This window comes from Hylobates moloch, unplaced genomic scaffold, assembly GCF_009828535.3.
Source record: "Hylobates moloch isolate HMO894 unplaced genomic scaffold, HMol_V3 SCAFFOLD_11, whole genome shotgun sequence".
In the NCBI taxonomy this organism is placed as follows: domain Eukaryota; kingdom Metazoa; phylum Chordata; class Mammalia; order Primates; family Hylobatidae; genus Hylobates; species Hylobates moloch.
The window spans coordinates 7,901,216-7,926,689 of record NW_026652286.1 but is presented as its reverse complement, the minus strand read 5'-3'; the positions used below and the strand labels follow the sequence as shown (position 1 = coordinate 7,926,689).

At 39.7% G+C, this 25,474-nt stretch overlaps 1 protein-coding gene across 8 annotated transcripts in view; it reads right to left on the bottom strand.

Moving 5' to 3' along the window:
• The window catches only part of LRRC4C (leucine rich repeat containing 4C), a 1,410,106-nt gene that overhangs the window by 173,448 nt on the left and 1,211,184 nt on the right, over positions 1-25,474 (bottom strand). For 5 of the 8 annotated variants that reach the window (XM_058446769.1, XM_032166237.2, XM_058446768.1 and 2 more), the window contains exon 1: positions 9,312-11,230. The exons of the other annotated variants lie outside the window; for them this stretch is intronic. The gene's annotated coding sequence lies outside the window, so the exon portion shown is untranslated. Of the gene's footprint in view, positions 1-9,311; positions 11,231-25,474 lie in introns of those variants that run through there. 8 annotated transcript variants of the gene reach the window in all.

Below are 25,474 nucleotides of genomic sequence, written 5' to 3'. Positions count from 1 at the left end.
TGTTTTCTGCTGCTCCTCAGGAGAGAAAGGAGGAAATAGCCTTCTGTAGCATGGAGTCAAAGTATTATGTCCATGAATGTATGTATGCCTGGCTCCCACAAAGCCAGGTGTTCACATGTCGTCAAAAACGATTGCAGCTCATTATTTTCTATATTTAATGAAGGTATTTTTATTAGGGAGATATTTTTTAATCTCTTGTTATATTAGTCCATTTATGGACATTATTCAAACTTAAAATTCACATTCTCTTTTTTGATAATCATTCATGAGTAGGAAGGCCTGCATCATACAACTGTGAGGCGTGTGCAATGCACAACTGCAAGGACCACCTTGATTTTTGTGACCAGCAGACTTTGTGAACAATGTCAGTGAGGACTGTACATTACCACGCCTATGGTAAGCCTATGAGGAGCTATGCATTGGAATATTAAATTAGCACTAAAATATATTTAAAGAACTATTTTTAAAAATGAGATCCTCAAGAACAGCTATTATCAATATTTCAAAAAGCCAACTAGATTTCATACACATACTCATGTACTTGCACAAGGTAATTAAAGCACCTTTGCTTTTGGCTCAATTTATATCAAATCATTTGATTTAAATGTTCATCTAGTGCACTTCAAAAAATGATAACTGCCAGGTACATGTTGTCTATTTGTAAAAGTAAAAAAAATTGCGATGTTTTATTATGCAAAGTAGTTATGAAAAATGGGTTCCTACAGGAAAAATAATAAAACTTGATATTAACAATAAAAATATTGGGAAAATAATGGCCTATATCACAAACTGAATTAAAGAAATTTCTTTCCCTTAAAGATGTGTTAGATCACACCACTCATTTATTAGTTCTCCCCAGATACACTGAAAATCTTTATGCACTAAGTTAGATGTGGGAGATGACAAGAAGAATAAGATGAGGTCCATATTCTTTTTTTTTTTTTGAGACGGAGTTTCACTCTTGTTGCCCAGGCTGGAGTGCAATGGTGTGATTTCGGCTCACCACAACCTCTGCCTCCTGGGTTCAAGAGATTCTCCTGCCTCAGCCTCCTGAGTTGCTGGGATTACAGGCACGTGCCACCATACCTGATTCATTTTGCATTTTTAGTAGAGACAGTTTTCTCCATGTTGGTCAGTCTGGTCTTGAACTCCCAACCTCAGTTGATCCACCCGCCTTAGCCTCCCAAAGCGCTGGGATTACAGGTGTGAGCCACTGCACCCAGTCAATGGGATCCATATTCTAAAAGAAGCCACAATTTCCTAGGTTTTTGCCAAATACATATAACCATAGTAAGAGCTATCACAAATATATGAACAAAATGTTTGTGTACAGAGGACAGGGAGATCAGTGGGCTTAGGGGAGCTGGGAATGATGTTCCCAAAGGAGGTAACTTGCTCTGAGACTTGACATATGAAGATCATATCCTAGGTAAATGGATTAGCTCTCACCAAGTTTGAGTTCAAACTAGCCTGGTGTGTCCCCAGAGGACTAAAACGTTTAGCATGGCAGGCAGATGGGAGAGGGCGTGAATAGGCTGGCCGGACTGTGCTATTGAGAAGAGTCTGGATTTTATTCTAAAAACATATTTCAAGAATATAAAGAGGATGTTCAGCATTACTTGTTAGGATGATATATCTAGAGGAAGAACGAGTAATGGACTATCTGAGGAAAAGTTGGCATTATCAGAAAGACTAGTTAGAGACGATCTAGGAGAGAAATGCTAGAATCTGGACCAAGGCAATAGCGAGATAGACCAAAGCTGACTTTAAGGTAGTGAGTAGATTGGATTTGATGACTGGTTGGATAGGAGGGAGGTTAAAGAGATATTGATATCATTTAAAACTGTAAATATCCAAGTTTTTGTTTCTAAGTGAGGATTAAGGAGTAAAAAAAATATGTTTTCAGTACAGTGCCTGGTGCATATCTAGGTTTCTGGAGAAGCAATAACCAGTTATAAATGGAGTATTAAGTTTGCAAGGCTTGTAGGAGACTCAGGTAATTAAGTGCGATCTTGCTGGCAATGGACACTTATGTAGGGTTTGGTACTATCAGTGGTTTCGGGTATCCACTGGGGATCATGGAATGTATCTCCTCCACCAACAAGGGGCACTACTGTAATTAAAAAAAAAACAGTAGTAACCACCATTTCTTGAGCATTTGATATGCACCAGGCCCTGTACTGAAAAATATAACATGTATTTTTTTCCTTAATCCTCACTTAGAAAACAGAAACAGCATACACAGTTTAGCCAGGATTTGAGATTCATCTCTCAAAAAACCCACAGCTTATGTCTTTCAGGAATGCAGAGACACTGGGAGTAGAAGTGACTCAAAGGGGGAAGCCTTCATTATTTAAGGAGAAGATTTGGAAAACAGAAGGAGGATAAAGTGATATCAATAAAGTGATCAATGAGGAGTGCCTCAAACCCTTGGAAGAGTTTCAGGAAACCAGAGGCAGGTGATGGGATCGTGTTACAGAGAGATAAACACAAGAAGGACTAACACCAGGTGTTGGGCCCCCACAATGAGGACCTCATCTGGTTTATGCACATCGTATCTAAACTCTAACCTTACTATTAGCATTGACCGTATTTCTCATATAATTATACATTTCTAGATGCCTTGTAACATTTTGCAAAATCTTTCCATTAGATATGTTCGGTGAGTTGGGACAATCTTGCCTAAGTCTTTCTTATAAGTCACCTCCATACTTGAGGGCATACTTGGAAATGACTGAGGACTGACAAATATACGGAAGGTATATGTGACCTAAGCAGGTGAAGAACTCTCATTTCAGGAAATAGGGGGAAAGGAAACTGCAGACATCTCAAGCCCAGTGAAAACAGTCAGATTGAGTACCAGGTTACATAATAGTGAACTGCTATGTTTATTTGTTACCAAGTCAACAAGTTTGACTTTACTGATTCTGATTTTGGGTTCTCAAGTCAGGAGATACGCGGTTCCTATTCCCAGCCTCACCATTTAGCTGCTATATAACCGTAGACAAATTACTTAGCCTCTTTGTGTTTCTGTTTTCTAAGTGAGGATTAAGGAAAAAAAATACATGTTATATTTTCAGTACAGTGCCTGGTGCATATCAAATGCTCAAGAAACGGTGGCTACTACTGTTTTTATTAAGTTATTATTAAGTTTATTAAGTAGTGCCTCCTTGTTGGTAGAGGAGATACATTCCATAATCCCCAGTGGATGCCTGAAAACACTGATAGTACCAAACCCTGCATAAACTATAATTTTTCCTCTAAAGACGTATCTATGACAAAGTTTAATTTATGCATTAGGCACAGTAAAAATTAACAACAATTATAACAACATACTGTAACAGAATTATGTGAATGTAGTCTCTTTCTCTTAAAATCTCTGCTCGGTTGACCACAGGTAACTGACACCACCAAAAGTGAAACTGCAGATAAGAAGGGACTACTAGATACTTGTAAACCCCGGAAGTGTTGAAAGCTTTCCTAAGTGCAGAAAGCTCTCATAAGCCTGTGGCAAAGCTGAAAGAAAAGTATATTAACTTTACATAAGTTTTTCATTATTTTTAGACTTCATTATGAATTTGATTGACATTGAAAACCATGATCAAAAATAACATCACCAACTTGGATAGCAAAGTTGGCAGGAAATCTTTATTTATATGCTCCATAAAAGTAAAGCAAAACACTCACAGAATCTTAAATGTTAAATCTTCCCATTTCTGTTTTAAATAACCAAAGATTTCAAAGAAAAGAAAGTGGGCTAGCAATTATTGAGTGCCAGTCATGTGCCAAATACTTAAGACATTTTATTGCTCCCAAAATAACTGCAAAAAAATAAAGTCAATTTTACAGTTGAGGAAACCGAGGATTAACAAGGTTAACTGACAAATTTAGAGGCCCCAGCTAACAGTGATGAAACAAAGTTGAAATCCGAGGTTTGTCTATTCCAAATCTTGAAGTATTTCTCCTACAAACTGAGCATTTCCTTCACCTTTTTACCCACATATCTGCCATTTTAACACAATTCTGCCTTTCTCACTGAATACTATGGGATTCTTCTCCACATTTTAATAACTAATTTCCTAAGATCAATAATTATATATTTTTAATTTGGGGAATACTAAATTCCAAGGTAGTCAATTATGAACTCAGGATCCTAAAATTTTAGTGCTTGAAGTAACCTTAGTTTTTACTTGATCTAACAAGAGAATATAGAACCTAGAGAGGTAAGTTGACTTGTACAAAATGTCACAGTTCATTAATGACAACACCAAGAATAAGAAATACACACTGCATCACATGACTTTCAGACCTCAGGTTTTCCAACATAAGGAAGCAACTTAATGTTACTCTGTGTGTGTATGTGTGTGTGTGTGTGTGTGTGTGTGTGTGTGTATTCCATCAGTATACTCGTTGGCTTTTGTTATTAAGCTTCTATAAACTCCCCAAAGCCAGGCTTCTGGTATATATGTGCGTGCCTGCGTGTGTTTGCATACACTCTTGTATGTGATGCATTTGAGTTATTTAGAGGAGGTGTTTCTCAAACTAAATTCATTCAAGCAGTATTTATTGCATGGATACTACTTGCCAGCCATTCTTCTGTGGTGCTGAGGACATAACAAAACCTTTGCATTCAGAAAGTGTTATAAGCACAGTGTCTCAGCCACAAGATCAGCCGAATTAAATTTCAATGGTCAAATTAACATTTCTCCACAAAAATTATTTTGAAGAAATGAAAGATGCAACTGATTCTTGACCTTCTTAGGGAATCTTCTAAGATACCATTTACAGATCATTCATGTTTTTATGCCTGTATTATAAAGTACTTGACATTCTAACCGAAGTTTATATGAACACAGAATATATTTTCCACAATTCACAAAGTATATTTCAATCTTTACTGACGAAACGGCATTCACTAAGGCACTTCTAAATATGTTTTAAAACGGCAGGACCTTACCAAAAATGGTCATATCTATTTATGTGTTACTCCAACCTTAATCCTGTCTATATATTTCTCTTTCTTAATCTATGCCAATGTGAACTTAGAGTAACAGCTTCCCTCCAACAGAGTCCATATCTGTTTTTCTGCAAATCTAAACTGAAATCATAGATGATCCATTTAAATGTGCATGTATTGAATGCTTGCTGTGCGTGGCCTATGCAATCTGATCTCATCCTTACGGCAGACAGTTCCATGCAGTTGTTATTACCTCTATTTTACAGATAAGCAAACAGGCTCAGAAAGGTTAAATGATGCATGTAACACACGTGGCCCAGTGGGAAGCTGAGTATTTGAATTCACTTAAGATGCTAGAGTCCAAGTTTCACCTAATTTCTTATTCATCTTCAGGAAGCATGCAAAAAAGTAAGATTTATCAAATGGTAAGAACTTTCATAGAGAATGTCCATCTTTTCTTAAGGTCAGTGAAAATGGTGAACTTTCAAACGCTTTTCCAATACGCACACAGATTTCAAATTGTTTTCACTGAAAAGAAACATAAGAATCCAATGGCTATCTCCCAAGCCTAACTGTACTGTTATCATCCACAGATGCGACATTAAGAATAACAATTACTACGGTAGGACTCCTTTTCTCTTAAGGGGAAAACAGGCCCCTAGAAGAATATTAAGGAAATGGACAGAAAACAGAGCTGCTGCTATAGAGAATGAAATTATGAGCAATGACCATGAGTGCCTGCCTCAGAAAACCACTGGTGTGGGAAGATTTGCACATGTAAACAATGACGTGTGTGTCTGCATTGCATCTTCCTCATTCTATATATTCTAATGAGTCTTTAGCCTATAACAAAGTAAAGATTTTGTTTAATGAACATAGCATTCATTTTGACTAGAATTGTGAATCCAAATTGTGGTTTTGGAGGGCTTAATATCAGTAATGGAATTTTATACCATATAATTTAAATTATATAACTGCATAGACGTTTGCCTTTATTTTGTACATCCAGGTCCAGACTATGTAATATGTGGCTAAAATGACACACTTAAAATACCAGAAATCTTATTCAACTTTTAGGCCAAAAACACACACAGCACATTAATTGCATTACTTCCCTGTAAAATTTCATTCAAATATTATTTTTGCTGAGATTTATTTTTCTATACTCTTAGGAGAAAGTCATAATGTACAGTTTCTAGTATGAGGTAGCACTTTATATCTAAAATAATATATTGAGCCAATCTGTCCTGATAAGACCTCAAATGAGGATCCTGGCAACTATCGTAAGGTCAGTTGCACACTCCCTATTTTTCATGTATAGGTGCTCGAACTGTTAAAGTGCTTAGCCAGACTGTTACTCATTCTCAGGAAATTAATCCACGTTAATCCAAGAATAACCATAACAAACAGCCATCCTTAGAGGGCCTATTATGCTTGCAGCTTTGCATAACACTCCTTTTAAGTCATAAAACAATTCAACAAATTACATATTATAATTCCCACCTCATAGACTAGACAATTGAGAGCCAGGGAAATTAAAAGTATTGCTCAAAGGGCACAGCTATTACATTTGAGGAAGAAGCTACTTGAAAATGTAACTTTAAAACTTGTAAAACCCAGTAGCTTTCTGGGCATAGGGTCCTCGGCAGATTCTGGTGGACAACTGCTTACTCACAAATGTCTTTCAGTGGGCCCCAACTTGGGCCCTGACACCCACTGATGAAGTAAGTTTCCAGCTCTGTCATGGCCCTAATTCTGTGAACAGTACATGAACAAATGCAGTGCTTCTGAACCAATCAGTTTAAAACAAATCAGTACTTAACCAAAATGCAGGGCCAACTCTGACTACTAAACCAAAGGTGTTAACCCCCAGGTGGGCCATAGATTCCTAACGGTAGAGTTGCTGAAATGATTTGCCAGTATGAAAGATGATGACACCTTAGATGCCCTATTAACTCCAGATTTGAAAATGTTTAAGTGGAGGGGGATGGGAGGACACATTTCAGACCAAAATTTTGAACAGATTCTCTCTTCACTTCTTTCCCTTTCTCTCTCTTAGGAAAGTTGCATGTGTACATTAAGTGTGGAGGGTACAGGGAAGAGGTGACACTATCAAGGAGAGGAATGTGCTTTCAGACCTAATTAGAGCAGCACTGAAGAAATTTTGATGTCAACAAAAGATACATATATATATATATATATGTATATAAATATGTATATAAAGAAAACAAAATCTCCTCCAATTGGCAGACCCAACCTAATTTCAAGGCGGGGGTTCCCATGGGAAGCCAGGAACTTGACTATAAAGTGAAGAAGCGTCAAAGTACATGTTTTTCTTCTTACTTTCTTTGTCATTGTGCCAAGTTCCAGCTGAGCAGGAACTTAGTATAACCGAGTCATTCCATGTCTACAAATGGTGACTTAACTGTGGTAACGTAAAACAAAGCAAACAAGCAAACAAATACAAAAAAGTGCAGAGAACTGTGAAAATACATGCGCAAGCCTATGGGGATTTCAGGGAATAAAACCATCTTGCACAATTATTTTCATAGGTTGGTAAATTTATTGCCTGGTCTGTGTTCCAACAGGAAACATGTGCCCAGAAAAATAAATTAGAGAAGTGCTCAGCTGTAGGCTAGTTTAGTTAAGGAGTAATGAAAAGGATAAGAATAGATGATGTGAGTGTAAGAACAGGCTCAGATGCTTTCAGCTGCGTGTTTCTGGTTTCTATTATCACCTCTCTAATATAAATCGAACTCTACAGTTCTTTAATGACTCTCTGGGGACCACCACTCACAGGATTAAACACTAAGAAGGGACCCAGGAGAGTGCTGCCTTTCATCTCCTTTGGGATATGTCAGAGTTGTGGATCTTATCTTTTTTAAATGGTATTCAAGCCAGGGTTATCTAAACTATGCTATAGAAAGGAAAAGAAGAAAGGAAGAGGGAGAGAGGGAGGAAGGGAAGAGAGAAAATGAATGCTGGAGTTTGTAACCCTTGAGGTCTAAACTGGCAGAAGTTTTATTTCAAGATCTCAGGACCAACGTGCCTTCCTTTGACCCTTACTCATAAAACGCCATCCAAAATACAGGAGTATACCTGTCCAGTTTGGATCCCAAACTCACTTTTGCCTGCGTTCTGAGGCTTGTGTGAGTCACCTGTCTCATGCTGTTTGGCCATTAATGAAAGAGTTATAGCTTCTCTAGGCCTCAGTTTCCTTTTTTTATTGACATGAGATCTCTGGAGAGTCTTCTGGCTCTAAAGTTATACGAGTCTATGATTCTGATAGAAGGCCCCAGAGAGGAATAGAGAAGGGTGAAGGGGGAAAGTTCTGTAAAAAAAGGCCAGCTCCATGACTTTGGCAGCTATGGGGGAGGAGGCAAGGTGATCCTACAGGCGCTCAGACTTTCTAAGCATTTTTTGCCTTCTGCTTTATTTTTTATATTGGCCTCTTTTTCCAAGATAAACCCGGCACATGAGAAGTATTAGTGCTCAACATACACCTCTTCTTCAGCTGCTTTTTCTAAGTTACCACAGGACACTAGATTTCTTTCTTTTTCTGAGGAGCTGTGAACTGGTGATGTTGAAAAGGTTTCTGGCAAAACCCAAGCCACCGCTCTACAGTCTATACACAGCCTCTCTGTAATCCAAAGAAGTCCTCAGTTAGAAGGGGGTGGAGTTGGAGAGAAGTAGGTCCTCCTTGTTTCATTTTTAGCACTGGTGTGAACCCGGGTAACCTGAAGACCACATCTGGGCATATGTATGCAAGAGTGATTGTGGAAAAAGTACAGCCACTTCTCTCCACCAGCTTCCTTGCCCAAAAGCCCACCCTTTCTCCCTCCACCCACGCACCAGCCAGAAGCCACCCTTCATCGGCTTGGTTTATTGTCATATTTTTGTGTTAATACATTCTGTTGATCTGCAATGTCAGGTCGGATAATGAAATTTAAATTGAGTCCCTTCGATTTCCAATAGCTAAACATTTGTACATCTAACTCCGGGGCTGACAAACAACTTAAATGCATTCTAGAGTGTCAGTCACACAGCACTGGCACCCCACACTGCAGCAGCTTTCTTGGGGAGCTTTTTTTTTTTTTTTTTTTTCCCCTGGTGAACATTTGCAAAGGCCATCTGCCCAGGATGCAGTCAACCTGCATCCTTATAGCAAACTGGCTTATCAGAGAGCAGAGACTGATGAAGCAAATGCGTGGGCCACCCATTCCCTTATTTTCTGGCCCCCAATAGCCAGTTCTTTAAAAAAAACACCAAAGGGGGAGAAAGGATAAAGAGACCAAGAACACCAAATTAACTGACATTTTCTTCACCAATAAATAAGAAAATAAGGGTCACTCACTGTATTTCAGACTGATCACAGCAACATCCAGATGGAAATCCAGGTGGTTAAGAACAAGAGAAAACGCGTGATCTTGATACCAAAAAGAATAAAAATTTAAAAAAAGGAGGTTGATGAAGAAAAATCCAACTGCAATTATCCGTCAATTTTAGTCAACATAGGCACAAATCCAACCGTGCTCTGCTGGTTTCTCTCCCCCAATCAATGCCTCATTCTGCCGCGGTCAACTTTTCTTCTCTGAAATTTCTTTGCAGATGTATTATTAATTTCCTCTCCTCTTGTGGGAAATTCAAAAAGAAAAGAAAACACCACCACACCAGTTCTTTACTTTGCTAAAAAAGCCCCAAACTTTTCATTCCAAAAATATCTCCTTGGCTCACTTTCTCCTTTACAGAGAAAAATGAACATACTTTTTTCTTTGTGAATCCTCGGTTCTCCATTTCCAATCATCCTTTTTTGGGGGGGAGGGGAACAGCTGCTTTAAGATTATTTATTTATGTCAGAACACACCAACCCCCGCGGGTCTAACCCTGGTTTATTTCATTCTTGAATGCTCCCTGTGTGCACATATACACATTTGTGTTAAGATCCAGCGCTCACAAGAAAAAGCTTCGTTCTTCCTTCTCTCTTGCACAATCAGTTTATCCACTGCGTTCGGTTCCAGGAGAGAGCTGCGTCCCGCATCCTTCATTTTTGCAAGGCACCCAACAGCCACCACCACCAAAAGAAAAGTCTCCTTTTACATCGTCAATTCCTCGCCCCAGCCTCCCCTTCGAAGAATTTGGGGAACAACTTCCCCCCACTCGCCATCCTTCCGGCCAGCCCCTTCGCCAAAGATCTGATTAGATTTCTCATCACAACCCAGTGCGCAATTGAATTTTTGATTTCAGCCACCCGGCCAGCCACCTTCCCCTCTCCCCTCCAAACTCCGGTTATATCCTGTCTCCTTCCCTCCACCGCCTCTGCAATTTCATAATCTCACGTTAAATGGAGTGCGGGGGGCGGGGGCGAGGGCGGGGGCGGAGGTAGTGGAGGAAAATTTCAAGGCTCCGTCGGCTGTCAAGAAGAAACCCATTCCTCCCCACGCTACTTTTTTTTTTTTTTTTTCTTTTTAAGGCTCGGGGTGCCTTTCCTTCCTCTGTCCCCGCCCCCACCCCCAGCACCCGGTCCAGATCCTCCAGGTGTTGCAGAACTCCGTGGTCGGGGCCGGGATCACGGGGGAGACGCGGGATGCGGTCCCTCGCCGGTGGCCCCTGCCAGCCCCCGGGTCCCCTTCTCCTCCATCAGCCGGCAGTGGCTCCGGGAGCGCCGAGGTGATGGAAGTTGAGACTGGGGCTTTTATTTCAAATGGGGAGGGCGAAGTGAGGGGACAGACAGGGTGGTAGGCGAATTAAAAAAACACACACGAAAAAAGAAAAAAAAAGAAAAAGAAGAAAAAAAGAAAAAGAAAACGGGTAAAAAAAAAAAAAAAAAACTCCCTAATCGCTGGCTCTTCTCAGCCTTCTCAAATGCAACTGCAGCTTTGATCTCATTTCCAGCTGCGTTGGGTACATTTTGGAGCCACAAGTTGGTTCCCGTTGGCGCAGACCTTCCCGACGCCTGCTAGTCCTCTGCGAGGAAACGCGTTCTCGGGAGCGCAGCTGCTCCGCGCCGTCCTTAGCGCCATCGCCCTGGCTCGCGGCTCCTTGCGCGGCAGAAACCTCAGTCCCCTTCCATCCACTTCGGTTTGAACTCTCTTCCTCCCCCTCCCTCTGCTCTCTCCCCTCTTTTTCTCCCAAATAAATGCTCTCCCAGCGCCGGCGGCAGCTCTGGCCAGCCCAGGCTTTCTCTCGACCAATGCCACGTCCTGACGCTTAGGGTCCTAGCTTCCAAAAGCTCCTTTCGGACTGCAGTCGCCTTCCCTCCTCTGCCCCTCTTTCTTTCCCCTTTTCCTTTCCCTTTCTCTGCTTGTGATCAGTAAAATACAATTACCCAATTACCTCCCATCATCTTAGCACTGATTGGTCAATTGCATTAACACTTGAAGTCAGGGAAGAGGGGATTGGAGCTTTTGAGATGTGGCTCTGCTGCCACCTGGAGGGCAGAGCCAGAACAGCTGAGTCTAAAAGCAACCCCCACGCTGGGAGGTTCAGGCTGTGTGGGAGAAGTCAGTTTTTTCAAAAAGCTTGCCTGTTTTCATCCAGAAATCCAGGAGTTTTGAGCTACAAAGAGGAAGACATTAAAATCAAATCACCACTAAGATTCAAAATTATCACCAAACACACAAAGCTGTTGCTTTCAGGTTGCAGGTTAAGAGCCTCTCCCAGTCAAGCACACTGGTCCCAAGGTGAGGATTAACACAGTACTGTTGCTTAGCCGGGCGTGGTGGCTCACGCCTGTAATCCCAGCCCTTTGGGAGGCAGAGGCGGGCGGATCATGAGGTCAGGGACAGAGACCAACCTGCCGAACATTGTGAAACCCCGTCTCTACTAAAAATACAAAAATTAGCCGGGAGCGATGGTGCGTGTCTGTAATCCCAGCTACTCGGGAGACTGAGGCAGGAGAATTGCTTGAACCCGGGAGACGGAGGCTGCAGTGAGCCGAGACTGGGCCATTGCACTCCAGCCAGGGCGACAAGAGCAAGACTCCGTCTCAAATAAATAAATAAATAAATAAATAATAAAAAATAAAAAATAAAAGAATAGGCTCATCAGAAAGAATCCAGAGTAGCTTAAAAGCTACTGGGGAGGGAGGCTGCGGTCGAGCAGCATAATCTCACCAGGAGGAAGCAACTGTAAAGGCGAGATAGCAGCCTTCAGCCTATGCACTGTTGCAGTAAATTGCCCTGTTCAGTTTGTACAAGACATCCAGGACAGCTTGACAACTCAATTCCAACATCCCCTGTTCCAGGACGTGGACTTTTCCATCAACTCGTGTTAGAGAAATAGTTGGCACATTTTGAATTCACTGGGTCTCCTTAGAGGGACTGGGCCAACAAAATAATGCTATTAATATTATATTTATATTGGTTTCTTTCTCCAATGTATAATTTTCTTAAGGCCCTTTCAGTAACCTATGGGCATTCACTTTATGTCATTTATGTATGTAACCTTGAGATATGAATAAATAAAATTAGGAATGATAATTTAAACAGTACTATATTATATATATGGAATAGATTAAATAAATGTTCCTCTGTTTTGTGTGCCCTAAGTAATGATCTTTGAGCTGATTTTCTTTATTTTTGAGAGAACAGAATATGTACTTGGTTTAAAAACAGTTTTAAAGAGAGTAAATCATAATGGAAGGTAGCATCAAACAGAAAGGAGAAAAGATTTATTAAGAGAACATCAGAGACATATCTAAGTTTATACAAAATGCTGTTTTTTTTTTCCTTTTCTGTTCCCATTATAGTACACGGTATTTCCTTGCTTAGAGTTAAAAAAATTTCATCTGTAATGTTCTTTGCATACTGAGAGCATGCTGTAATGTGCATCTCAGATGTCAGTACATGCAAGGGAAAGACTTTTCCTTACATACGGATTGTGATTTATTGTAATTTCCCCATCTTTTTGGAGAGCTTTGATGTTATGAATTACAGGAAAATGTGAATTTCTCGAGGGTTAATGGCATTGCTTCTATTTTTAAATGAATGCTGTATTGATTGATTCAAAACACTAGTGGGCAGTTGACTTTAATTTGTGTTTCGAAGCTCTTACCCTTATATGCCAATTATAGTTTATCCACTAATAAACGATTAAAAAGTACATTCACTAGCTGCACTAGATAGCTTCAAAGGAGTCTATCCTCTGATTCTGAAGTAAGCTAGAAGCCATTTGAAATGAAAATTTTCTTTTTAGGGATTTTGACAGCAAAGGAAGGCCAATGATTTGTTTTTTTCAGAGCTGATTATTAGCTATCTACCAGACATCTTTAATACTATCAGAATGAATTAATCTATTAGGCAAAGCAGCAGGGACAGATAAGTGCTATTTGACCAAAAGGGAAAAAGGAACAGCTTCCCTTTCCTGTTAACCTTCCCCTTCAGCAGCTACAGTATTTTTTTTTTTTTTTTTTTGAGATGGAGTCTCGCTCTGTCGCCCAGGCTGGAGTGCAGTGGCGCGATCTCGGCTCACTGCAAGCTCCGCCTCCCGGGTTCACGCCATTCTCCTGCCTCAGCCTCCTGAGAAGCTGGGACTACAGGCGCCCGCTACCACGCCCGGCTAATTTTTTGTATTTTTAGTAGAGACGGGGTTTCACTGTGTTAGCCAGGATGGTCTCGATCTCCTGACCTCGTGATCCACCCGCCTCTGCCTCCCAAAGTGCTGGGATAAGCAGCTACAGTATCTTTACCCACATCATTGACTCATTCACACTATATGACCTTGAATTCGTCACGTGGCTTTCATTTTTAGATTTAAATTGAAGCAGTCATTATTGAGCATCCATATGGCATGGTTTTTGGTTACACTTTTCTCATATATATCACCTTATTTAGTACTCAAAACAACACCCTGAGAGATTTTGAAGATGGAAACAATGAAGCTTAAAGTCACAAACTTGGTAAATGACACGGCCGAAATTTGAACCCAGATCTACTCAATAACAGTTCTTCCAGTTTTGCGATAACATCTAGGCTTTGGTAACATGGGGAACACCTGTATGTCAGTTATCAGCATTCAGGCTGTCATTTTCTGCCCTGAATGCCAGGCATGAATTTGTAACGCTTTCAGAGGATGGCAATACCACAGTCATCACTGAATGACCTTACTCAAAGAGAATTGGAATAAGTAGTAAACAAGCTAACTGTTATGAAAGTACACATGCAAACCAAATTGTTGCTGAAAAAAACATAATTATAGATATTTATACAGTAGAGGTTGCCAGGTACTATTAACAATGACAGAGTACGTGTTCAAGTAAAAATTTTTATAAAAGCTCTTTTTAGAAGAAATAATATGACACCACCACCCTTCCCATTAGCCCATCTAGTTACCAAAAGCATGGAGAGGACAAAATGCTTATTGAAATGACATGACTTGAGAGAAGAGGAGGCACAGTGCTAGCATGCTAGATTTGTTCTATGGACATGCAGATTTCTACTTTTGTTCTTTGATTTGTAGATATGAGTCATTAAACAAAACTGTTATCTTATTTCACTGTATGTTCGTGACTATAGCTTGTGTAATCTTTAGCAAACAGCAGGGGACAGCATCTTGTAATCAGAAATACAAAATAGCAAATAGAACAAATTCAGTAACTTTGCTTAAAAATAAAAAAGTGAATGTGTCTATTGTGTTTATTAATTGGATTTAACAGGCTGTAGGCAACTCTATTCAAGCACAATACATAATTAAAGTTTGTGTCTTAGTGTTATAAATCTTGGAAATAAATATTCTCTTTTCACTTCCAATAGTACTACACAGGGACCAGCATATCCTCTGGGATAATCGTATCAAGCTTGCCTGTATAGTAACACATAATGACATGTGAATTAATTTCATTAAAACAACTTATTTTTTCAAAACTACTTTGAATTTAAAATTCAATACTCAGCGGGAGTTTACTAAACATGTTACATTAGATAATATTCTATAGATATTGTATTTTGGAACTAGAAGGTATCCTAATAATCCTCTATTCTTTATTTCTTGAAATATAGATAAAAGATCCTAAAGTCCTAAATACTGATGTGCAAATTTCTGCTTTTTTTTCAGGGTCCCCCCCGACGCATGATGGCTACTCCTCCACTCAGCCCTCATCCCATATAGTTTTATTTTTTGTTCTCTCATACTTTTTAACATTTGTTTTAATAACTAGCATTTAATGAGAGCTTGCGAGTGCCAAGCATGTCTCTATGTATGTTACAGATTTCAACTCATGTAATCCTTCCAACAATCTTATGAAGTAGGTGCCATTGATGAAATTGGAGTTGAGGTTAAATAAGGGCACCTAGCTAGGAAGTGATAGAGTCAAGATTGTAACTCAGGTTATTTCATCTCAGAGGTTGTGGTTTTAACACATATTTCCTACTATTACTTATTGTGATGGATAGAAATGATTTGCTCATGTCTATGTCCCCCTGCAACCCCCAAACCATAATTGATTTCACAAGAGCATTGTCTGTATTTCTAATGCTTTGTACACCGTTGAGTGAATAAATGTCTAAGATAATGCTCTTAGGAAATGGAAAGACCTATATTTTTTGGTCTCTTACCGACTATTCTTTTCACTGTGGTGCACAAAATTCTAAAAAGATGAGATACTTATCTTAATTATTAAGATAGAAAAGCTAAGAGAAGATGCCACCAAATAAGATGATTTCACCAATGAAGTATAACTTTTGAATCAGTTAGCAATGAATGCATAATAAACCATCTGAAATCTTAATAGCTGAAAACAACAATCATTTATTATTTCTCATGACTCTAAAGGCTGGTCAGAAATTGGTTAAGTGGCTCTTTTTGATCTTGGCTGAGTTAACTGCTTGCTGATCTAGAATGGTCTCAGCTATAGTCACTGGTGCAACTGGGCTCCACCCCACACACATCTCTCTCTCTCTTCTTCAGCTTGGACCAAGCATATTTCTTGGCAAAGGCAGAAATCCAAGAGAGTGAGCAGAAGATCATGAGTACCTTTTCAGGCTTCTGTGTGAGCAGTATCAGCTAACTTCCCATTGGCCCAAGAAAATCACTTAGTTGAGCCCATTGTCAGGGAATAGGGCAGGTCATTCCACCTTGAAGGAGAGGTGTATTAGTCTGTTTTCACATTGCTATAAAGATATATCCAAGACAGGGTAATTTATAAAGAAAATAGGTTTAATTGACTCACAGTTCCACATGGCTGGGGGGGCCTCAGGAAACTTACAATTATGGCAGAAGGGGAAGAAGCACGTCTTACATGGTGGCAGGTGACAGAAAGCTAGCAAGAGCAGGGAAAACTGCCTTACAAAATCAGATCTCCTGAGAACTCATTCACTATTTTGAAAAGAGCATGGGGGGAAATGCCCCCATCATCCAGTCACCTCCCATGAGGTCCCTCCCCCAGTACATGGCGATTACAATTTGGATTACAATTCAAGATGAGATTTGGGTGGGGACGCAGAGCCAGACCATATCAGGAGGTTACTGCAAAGTTATATAAAACGAAAGCAAGTGGAGAATCAGAGTGATCATTGCAATCAACTACAACCTCTCTCCCTTATGAATAACAAAGGTCCTTAGTGATTACTGGGGTTTGCTGGAAAGAAAGTGTCCACATTAGTGACCATCTAATCAGTCACTTATTTAAACATATGCATAATGATCTCCAATTATGTGGCAAGCATTATGGAAGTCATCACTATCTCCTCTGTCATCTTTACTTTCCTGACAGCACCTGTTGATGCTGTCTCAGGAATGGCTCACAGATGTGTGCCAAAGAGAGTGTACCTATTTCTCTTTATTACTTTAGAGACACCACTATCAGGTTCCTGTGTGGACTCTGCCACTCATCTTTCTTCTTACCCATTCTAGCTCCTCTCTAGTACCAGCTAGCTTGTGAAAAAGGAAAGTAGATGAGAGAAAAGTTTAAATGAACAAACATTAAAAGGAAAATCTGTTCCATATGTACAATGACAAGAAACCACAACATTGAACAAAACTATTTGTAATGCATAGAAAAAGATTCATAGTTTAAATACAAAAATTGTTCTTGAAATAGCTAACATGAACGGGAAAAAATACTTGAATAGCCAATTAAATGAAGAACTAGTTATTTTAACAGGTATTGGGACCTATATTGCTTAACACAGTGCCTGGTCCTTTGACCTCTTAATAAATTTTGATTGACTAGATGAATGAACTGTCCACTTGGTTGGGGGAAGAACGTGGATAGATAGTAGCTATGCTGATTACAATCAATGGTGAGATAATATGGTCAGAAGTTTACAGAAGTGTAAAGAGCTGGGGATGGAAGACAGAGGAGACAGTAGCTACCTCAATGTGGGGCCAGACCAAGAGGATTTCACAAACAGAAACTGTATTAGGCTGTTCTTGCATTGCTATACTAAGTACTTGACACTGGGTAATTGATAAGAAAACAGGTTGAGTTGGCTCATGGTTCTGCTCTACAGGAAGCATGGTAGCATATACTTCTGGGGAGGCCTCAGGGAGCTTATACTCATGGTGGAAGGCAATGTGCGAACATGGTGGGAGCAGGAGCAAGAGAGAGAGAGAAAGGGGAGGTGCTACTGACTTTTAAATGACAAGATTTCACAAGAACTCACTAATGTGAGGAGAGTACCAAAGGGGATGGTGCTAAACCATTCATGAGAAATCTGCCTACATGATCCAGTCATGTTCCTCCTGGCCCCACCTCCAACATTAGGGATTATAATTTGACATGAGACTCGATGGGGACACAGACCCAAACCATATCAGAAACGCTAATGTGTTCAAGCCTTCATGAATGTGGATGTAGTTGATGATTGCAGAATTGCCCATTTGGCAGCCAGAGGACAAAGAACAAAATGCATTCTAAGAAAAAATAATTTGTTACCCAAAGATTAACGGAGTTAAAGCTTAACTAACTTACAAACTCAGCTATGGTTGAAGTGATCAACTATTAGATGCCATGTACAGATCCAAAGAGTCCAGCTTTTGAAATACAGTCATTCCTCTGTATCTGTGGGGAATTTATTCCAGGATCCCAGCAGACTGCAAAATCTGAGGATGCCCAATCCCTTATATAAAATAGTATAGTGTTTGCATGTAATCTGTGGACAGCCTCACATATATTTTAAATCATATCTAGATTACTTACCTAATACAATGCCTACACATCACTTCATTCTTCAGGATTCAATGTAATACCCAGCACTTGGCAAATGCAAGGTTTGCTTTTTGAAACTCTGTTTTTATTTCTTAAGAGGCAGAGTCTAGCTTTGTTGCCCAGGCTAGAATGCAGTGGTACAATCCTGGCTCACTACAGCCTGGAACTCCCGGGCTCAAGCGATTCTCTCACCTCAGTCTCCAGAAGAGCTAAGACAGGTGTGAGCACTGTACCAGGCTCTCTGGAAGGTTTCTGATCTGTGATTGGTTGAATCCACAGATGAGAAATCCACAGATATGGAGGGTTACCCATCGATAATCTTCCTAGGAGGATATCAATCACTAAAGAAGCTTGGGAAGGAAGGGCATTGGCGAAGGCGAGCATGTTGACAGATAATTCTCCCTTTTTCAGACCACATGAGGCAACATGACAAATTTGAGGAGTGACTTAAAGTAATAAGAAGAAAGAAATAAACAACAATATGACAATTTGGCAACCACTTCTGAATGGCCTTCAACTCAGTTATCTTTTACATATCCTTTCTAAACGGTGACCCAATCACTTTAAAAACACAATCTCCTTTATTAAATGTTTCTAAGGGAGAAGGTATTTGTGCACAGATACCATGTGGTGGTATTTTTGTACTGTCTAAATTAGAAATCTTTGCACTGGGAAGAAAATTGCCCATAGAGGTATCTTTAAAACTTCACCAGGAATTAGGAGATGGTGTGAATCCAGTTGTGTAATTTGGGAAGGCAGCTGCATTTTATCCAGCTAAATCAGCACTTGATACTAAACAATTCCTAAAGAACGTCACTTTATTTTAGCATCAGCCATGCAGTGCAGATTCAAGAAATGATAGCCTTGTTTTCCTCACCGCATTACTATTGTGCTTTCAGAAGATGATGGCATAGATTTCAACGCTGAGTTCTCTTCACATTGAAGATTCATTTAGCACATCTGTGGTTCCAGACCTCCAGCTGAGTTAGTCGCTCATGATTGAAATAATGTTAAACAACTTGCATTTTAAAATCTCCAGGTCTCTAATATACACATTTTTAAGAGACAAAAATGACTCTCTAAGGGATGCTGTAGACTTATGAAAAAATCATTTATGATATTGACACTGAAAATGGAGACACCTTTTTCATCTGAATAAAATAAGGCCTCGAAAAGTGAAAATAAGTATGTATAAAGAAATAAAGACTTTCAAAATGGAAGGGGCTTAGGAATCCTTTGATTCACCATACATATCTTCTTAATCCATCAAAAACTGTGTTAGTTTTATAGGGGCAATAAGAGATAAAATAAATATGCTCGTGGCTAATAAAGACTGTGAGTTATGATCCAGATTTGTGGTCTCTTTGCATGGAGTGAACACAGGGTGACTGTTACGTGAGTGAGTGTTTGACATTTTATCACAACCTTCAATTGACAATCTTGAAAAGGGTTTCTAGTGAAATTTTAAGAATATTTATGGAAGTTCGCATTTTCACTAGGACAACAATTATGCCATATCGAATTTCAATTTCTTACTTTAATTCTGATGAACGTTTCCACAATTTTTTGTTATCGTTCTTATTTATTTTAGGGGTTACATTAAGAAGGCCACAGGGATTTTTCACTGCTCATACTGTCAGTTGTGTTTCTTTTACCTCTGTGGTTAAAGAATGGCAAAATTATGATTATCAGAACAAAGTTTCTTTGAAGAGGCCCATCCTTCTTTTCTGTGTCTTTTTTTTTATTCCTTTATAATAGCCCAAGGCCTCAACCTTAAGCAGTTCCCTTCTTCAGAAAGAATGATACTAAATGAAATAATTTGTACATACGTGCTAACACTTTAGTACTATCCAATTCAATCCATTTATTTATTGAACGAGCAAATATTTATTGAATATCAATTTCAGTGGGTTCTATATATACTATGACTTAGCAATGCTTTAGTAACTTTTCATCATTTCCCAGACACACATATATTTTTGTAAAAGATTACTGTATATTTAGAAAGGGTATATGCTTGATCCAAGAAAACAGCATGGAGTCGAGCCAAGAACAGCAAGTCTGGAATTTCATAGACCTCAGTCTGAATCTGACAAACATTCATTGTTTGTGCTTTAGGAGAACTGCAAATGCTTTAAGGCTGGAACTTAAGGGAAATGTGTGGCAGGGAAGAAGATAAAATGCCAAGAAATGAACCTCCATATAACAGCCACATCAAGAATTATTGTTTTTTTTCTTTTCGGGGAGATTTTTGGAAAGGTAAAGGAACATCACTGAGGGCTATTAAGAAGTGACATGATAAGTTTGGGGTCTACAAAAGTTATCCCAGAGGCAGTATGCAGATGAATCAGAGAAGAACAACTGGAAACCAGAGAGAAATTGGGAAACTTGGAGGTTACGAGGATCTAAACAAAGGCAGAAGATCTGGAGTTGGAGAGAGAAAGGTGGGTATACATCGTCTGGGAAGTGAGGAGCACCTCTGCCCGTCCGCCCCGTCTGGGATGTGGGCAGCGCCTCTGCCCAGCCACCCCATCTGAGAGGTCTACCTCGGAGGCCAGAAGCAATGTGGGGGCTGGGCGTGGTGGCTCACACCTGTAGTCTCAGCACTCTGGGAGGCCGAGGCGGGTTGATCGCTTGGGGCTAGGAGTTCAAGACCAGCCTGGCCAACATGGCGAAACATATGAAAAATACAACAGACACACCAACCAACCAACCCAGAGACAACAAAACAGGTCTATCCTGGAGTCATACTCTAATTTTTTCTATTGGTCCTCCCTTTCTGATCCTTTATCCCACTTTCTTTTTCTTCCTCTTCCTTTTCCTTCTTCTTTGTCAAATAGAGGATTGAGTTATTATCATTGATCCATACAAAGTCCCTCTCTCATTTATTTTCTTTAATTCCTACTCCCCATTTCTATTCCCCGTCTTCCCATGTGCAACCTTCCTAATATGTTTGATATGCATCTTTTTGTTTGTATGTATTTTTAGAAAATGTTTGTTGTTTTGTGTGCAAAAAAAATTAATAAAAAAAATACAGGAAGCTAAAAAAAAAAAAAGAAAGGTGGGTATAAGAAACGTCCAGTGTTAGAATCTACAAAGTTTTATTGATTTGCATATTTGTTTGTGTGTGTGAGTGTGTGTGCATGTGTGATATTCTATTTGGAGGCCATGCATAACTCTCAATCAATATAACGAAGTACTCCCTCAAAATAATGGTCTCTGAACATGGGATGGACTTCCTTATAAGGTGGTGATTTTCCTGCCATCACAGTAGCCCAGTCATAGGGTGCACGTTGTGGTTTTTTAAGGCAAGCTTAGATTAGATTAGCAGTTCCTAAACATTGTCCCTGCTTGAATTTCCACTAGAGCTAAACGAGAAGAGTAAGGGCGTTATAGTGGGATTGTCCTATTAATTACTTGAATTTACAGCAAAAATCTTTAATTTGTGATTGATTCTTATAATTTTACAATTAAAACATTTTTTTCTTTTATCTGGTTTTGTTTTAAAATGCAAATATCTGACAAAAGAAAAGTTGAAAGCATCATACTGAGCCACTTGTATGTTCACTTTAAGGACATAAAAAGTGTTAAAGTCAGGCCGGGCCCGGTGGCACACGCCTGTAATCCCAGCACTTTGGGAGGCCGAGGGATCAAGAAGTCAGGAGATCGAGACCACGGTGAAACCCCGTCTCTACTAAAAAATACAAAAAATTAGCTGGGCGTGGTGGCGGGTGCCTGTAGTCCCAGCTACTCCGGAGGCTGAGGCAGGCGAATGGCGTGAACCCGGGAGGCAGAGCTTGCAGTGAGCCGAGATCGCGCCACTGCACTCCAGCCTGGGCGACAGAGCGAGACTCCGTCTCAAAAAAAAAAAAAAAGTGTTAAAGTCTGGGCATCAGTAGACTGATGGCCTTTGAGAGACCTTTGGGCTTTTAGATTTCACGCTTTTATTAGAATATTTCCGCCTGATAAGTGCTTTCAGGTAGATCAACAGAGCAATGTGATTGAATATTATTCAGCCTTTCATAAACCAATTGTCTTAAACCATAATTGCAGGAAATGCTCCCAAAAGTTTCCAAGTGCAGCCTTTTCAAAAGCCAAATTCTAAAATGAAATTGATGACATCTTACAAACACTTGCTCAAACGTTCCTTTTGCAGTAAAATACAACATTGGAAAAATGTTAGGAGCCAAATTGCCAACATCATTCACCAAAGTCAACTATTTCAGAAGCTCCCTCAATAGAGACCTACAGACCTGTATCAAGTCATTGTCCACGTGTAATTTGGGGATATTGAGGGGCCTAGAAGACCTAATTCTTTTTCCTTAAGGTGCTGCTGACAAGTAATGCAATTAAATTGCATTTGCACTTGCTCTTGCTCTGTGCTTGGTACCATTCTATGAGTGGACTATATGCCATGAACAGGAAAGTAGGGTCTGCTCTCATGGACAACACATTTCAGCAGAGGTAGACAACTCCACCCATAAAAACAGACATCAGATAAGGGTTCTGCAGAAAAGCTTCAAGTCATAGGAGGGTGCCTCTAAGTGCCTGTACAGTTAAATGCCACCGGATTTCAAATGAAAATGACATGAATTAATTTCCTGAGAAGAACAAAAAGAAAAGGAAAGTCAAGAAAAACACAGCTTCTGGTAACATAATATGTAGATTAATGGCCCCCACTGATGGACTGAAGTGTCAAAAAACACGCCTTTCAGATATAAATGAAGCTGCTGAAAGAGTTTGGGGTTTTTCTCACTCTCTTTTATTCAAATGAAATATTAACTGATAAAGTCAAGGTAAAATTAGTTTTTCTTCGTATCTTTAACTTCTTCTCTACCTCAGAAGCTACCTTTTAGACAAGAAAGTCTAGTGAAAGAGGGTAAGATTCATTCAAAGGCATCTCATTGTACCAGAAATAAAATTAAAATACCTTGTACTGACTTATAAAATCCTCTTTTACCTGGCTTCAAATTCTCCACTTCTTTTAGACTTTTAACTTTTTTTTTTTTTTTTTTTTTTTTGAGACAGAGTCTTGCTCTGTCGCCCAGGCTGGAGTGCAGTGGTGTGATCTCGGCTCACTGCAACCTCTGCCTTCTGGGTTCAAGCGATTCTCCTGCTTTCACTCCAGTTCAGATCCTGGGCACTCCTGCCTCAGCCTCCCAAGTAGCTAGGATTACAGCTGCGTGCCACCTTGTCCAGCTAATTTTTTGTATTTTTAGTAGAGACGGGGTTTCACCGTGTTAGCCAGGATGGTCTCAATCTCTTGACCTCGTGATCTGCCCGCCTTGGCCTTCCAAAATGCTGGGATTACAGGCATCAACCTTATCCCACATTTCCTGCCCTAGCACTGGCCTCTCCAGGCATATGGGCATTCTTTTGGTGCTCGAATAGGGCCATGGCCCTAGCTGTTTTCTCTGCGTAGAACATTCCCCTCTGCTCTTTGCAGGCACTGATATTTTTGATCTTGTAAGAGAGGTCATCCCTCTCAAGCAACTCAAGTGGCTACCCCATGTCTATTGCAACATTTTAATTTTCTGCAGAACCCTTATCTGATGTCTGTTTTTATGGGTGGAGTTGTCTACCTCTGCTGAAATGTGTCGTCCATGAGAGCAGACCCTACTTTCCTGTTCATGGCATATAGTCCACTCATAGAATGGTACCAAGCACAGAGAAAGTGCAAGTGCAGCAAATTTGAATTCATTCAAATTTTTGAATGAATAGCTAAAATGGTAAAAGTTAGATCTGGAAATCAACTGCATAATATTGATAAGAAGTCGAGGTAGAGATTTGAGAAGGCAACATGCTGTTTCTGTAGCCAATATTCTCGGGTCGCTCCTAAGTAGGTCTTAACTGAATGATGACTATGTATCCAGTTATATTTACATTTGTCAAATACAAAAAAGAAGGAAGAATGTATGTTCTTAACTTCTAGCCATACATAGACAACATCGGATAAAAGCCTGGGCTCTTAAGCCCAGCACCAGAAGTTTGAGTATTGGCTCCCTTATGTCCTAGCTGTGTGACTTTGGTAAGTTATTTAACCTCTCTAAGCCTCAAAGACCTCATCAATAACCGGTTACACCTGTTCTACAGAATTACAAAGATTAACACGAAGTAATGCAGAAGAATAGTTAGCACTCATCCAATAAGTTGCTGGCATCCAATAAGCACTCAATTATTAGTCATATTTGCTGTTATTAATAAATGTATGATACCAAGTTGTGCATTACTATGGGTTCTCTCTTCTACATGTGGTTACTTCACCAACCAGGTTGTTTTTTGGCTCTCCCTTAATGTAGCAAATGTGACCAACAAAACAGAACTTCGGCCCATTCTCTTTGAGCAACTCTTCCTTGGTGTCTCCACCTATGTCATTCAGCAGACTGCCTGACTAGAGTTTAAAGTCACTTTCATCAATATAAATTTATAGCAACATGAATGTTAAAACTATTTTTTGGAAGTATATTAAGGAAAATGTCATTTTGTCCTTATCTTTCCTATAAAGATTTAGTTATTGTATCTTTAAAAAAGTTAGCCTTTTTCTCTTCCAAAGTGTCAAAAGAAATCTCAAAATATGGTGTGACCTTGAACTAATTGCTTTCCCTTTCCGTGTCTCAGTTTGTCTGTTTTAAATAAGTCTAATAATTCCTAACACAGCAGCTGCTCACTTCATGGTAGTGAGGCGAAAATTAGTTTCTCATGTTCAAAACCAGAGTCACCTTCAAAACTGTCCCCAATACACACCCACACATTCATTTATGTGCCGGGTTCTTTCATTCTCACATGGGCAAATTGTATGGCATGTGTCCCTTCCTTTACACTCTACCTGCTTTCACTCCAGTTCAGATCCTGAGCACTCTTCCCATCATATGCTCCTGCCCCAATCCAACCCACCGATGGCTAATACATAGTCAAAAGCACCAGCCGTCATGCAAAGCAGCACGGTCCACTTATTGAGTCTTTACTCTGTGTCAGTCACTGTGCTCAGGACTTCATGTGCACTGTCATTTCACTGTAGCTCCAATGATTGCCACGCCCACGTTCAGAGACTCTCATTAGCTACATGCCTATATCCCCATTCATTACCCTTTATAACATGGCCCTAAGCTTGTACTGCCATTCACTATTTAATGATCTTGGGTAAGACGTGCTATGTGATCTCAAAAGATCTCAATTCCTCATCTATAAAATAAGTGAAAATAATAGTACAACCTCACAAGGTTATCACGGTTTTTTTTTTATCTGTCGCATAATTGGTATTTCAAGTTAGATATCTATGTATCTATGTATCTAGCTATCTATGTCTCTATCTATCATCTATCTAATCTATCTATCTATCTATCTATCTATCTATCTATCTATCTATCTATCTA